Genomic DNA, 2517 nt, shown 5'->3' on the forward strand with positions numbered 1-2517 from the left:
TTAATTTCCATGTGTTTCAGTACTTTCCAAGGTTCCTCTTGCAATTGATTTCTAGTTTTATTTCACTATGGTCAAAAAAGACACTTGATATGATATTATTTTTTTTGAATTTGTTGAGGACTTCTTTTTTGACTTAATATATAGTCCATTCTGGAGAATGTGCTGATGAATAGAATGTGTTCTGCAGCAGTTGGGTGAAATGTTCTGTAAATGTCAGTTAGGCCTATTTGGTCTAGTATGTATTTTAATTCTGCTGTTTCCTTATTGATTTTCTGTCTGGATGATCTGTTCATTACAGAGAGTGGGGTGTTAAAGTCCCCTACTATTATTGTATTGCCGTCTCTCTCTCCCTTTAGATCTATTAATGTAAATCGGTATTGGGTGAATAGATATTTATAATTCTTATATCCTCTTGTTGAGTTGACACCTTTATCATTATACAGTGACATCCTTTTTCTCTTTTTACAGTCTTTGATTTGTAATCTATTTTTTCTGATATAAGTATAGCTATTCCTAATCTTTTTTGATTTCCAGTTGCATGGAACATCCTTTTCCAACTCTTCACTTTTAGTCTATTTGTGTATTTGGTGATGAAGTAGATTTCTTGTATGGAAGCATACAGTTGGGTCTTGATTCTTTATCCATTGAGCCACTCTATGCTGTATAATTGGAGAATTGAGTCCATTTACATTTAATGTTATTATTGATAAGTAAGGACTTACTTCTACTATTTTGCTGCTTGTTTTCTGATTGTTTATAACTTCTCTTCCTGTCCTTCTTTCTTTCTGTCTTCCTTTGCAGTTAAGTACATTTCTTTTGTAGTATGTTTTAATTGATTCTTTTTAATTTTAGTCAATCTAGTATAGGTTTTTGCATTGTAGTTACCATGAGGCTTACAAAAAGCATCTGACAGATATAACAAGTTATTTTAAAGAGATGACAGCTTATCTGAGATCAGAAAGAAAAGAATATAAATGATGAAAATAAACTCTACACTTTAACTCCATACCTCCCACATTTTGACTTTAAATTGTCTCAATTTACATACTTTCATATTGCCTATATCTTAACGGATTGTGTTAATTATTATTTGTTTCAATAGAATTGTCTTTTGGACTTTATAACATCTTCTCAGAGGATTTTTACTTCTTTATGGCCCAGGAATTGTCTTCTCCTCATACTTGAGTTCTGGGATATTGCTTGTGATAATCTTAACACTGTTTATTTGTTTTTGGTTTCCTATTGGGGGAAAGTGAAGCCAGCTGTCTTCTATGTTTTCATTTTGGTACTGAAGTCTCAATCAATAACCATTTTTTAGAAATCTCAGTTATCTTGGCATATATGAATACTTACCAATGTATCTTAGCACAAAAGTCATATTTAAAGATAAAAAATTAAAGATACTTCACTAAAGTAAGAGAAAGTACCTCATGCAAAGTTTACAGCTATTTTCTAACATTATAAGTTATAAGTTATAAGAGTTATAAGTCAATGTAGAGAAGAGAAAGAAATTAAAGTTCTAAAAATTGGAATTAAGAAGATTTATCATGGTTAATTTTATGTGGCAACTCAATGGAGTCACAAGGTGCCCTGATATCTGGTTAAACATTATGTACCCAAATGTGGATGAGCATCATTCAATCCACTGAGGGCCTGAATAGAACACAAAGGTCCAGGAAGGAAGAATATACACTCTTGCTTCTTGATTGCTTGATGTGGAACACTGGTTTTCTCCTGCTCTCTGGGACTTACACCATTGGCCCCCAGTTCTCAGGCCTATGTACTTGGACTAGAATTCATACCATCAGCTGTCCTGGTTCTCAGACTTTCATACTCAGTTAGACTGGAAATATAACACCAGGTTTCTGAGCCTCCAGATTGCAGATGGCAGATTGTCAAACTTCTCAGTTTCCATAATCATGTGAGCCAATTCCTCATAATAAATGTCATATACGAGGTCTGTCCGGAAAGTATCCAGCCATTGTTAATATGATGAGAATGGTTTGTGTGACATTGATATAACCTGGCAGCCAAGGAGAGTGGACTATAATGCGCATATATGAACAATGATGACTTCACTGTACCAGTCAGTGGGGCGCTAGATGCCATGGAGTGAGCATGTGTACCGTGTGGCTGTTGCATTCAAAATGACTGAGCAAATAAGAGGAATGAATCTGCATCAAATTTCGTGTCAGGCTTGAACATTCCTCCATGAGAACTATTCAGATGATTCAGAAGACTTTCAGGGACAATGCAATGAGTGCAGCACAAATAAAAGTGTGGCACACGAGGAGGCTTCCAAGGTGGAAGAGGAGAAGGAGGAGACTACAAGCCACAAGGAAAGAAGACAAAGTTTGAATAGCTTCTCTGTCCCTCTGTCTTTCCCTCTGCCGTTTGAAAGAAAGGATCTGGAGTTTTTACCCTGTTATCTGATCAATGACAGAGCCTTCTGAGGACATTCCAAGACATTATATAGTGCTATGGTCTACTTGGAAATCCATATAGATAACATTTCAA

The sequence above is a fragment of the Propithecus coquereli genome, unplaced genomic scaffold (assembly GCF_000956105.1).
Source record: "Propithecus coquereli isolate 6110/MARCELLA unplaced genomic scaffold, Pcoq_1.0 Scaffold14, whole genome shotgun sequence".
In the NCBI taxonomy this organism is placed as follows: Eukaryota; Metazoa; Chordata; class Mammalia; order Primates; family Indriidae; genus Propithecus; species Propithecus coquereli.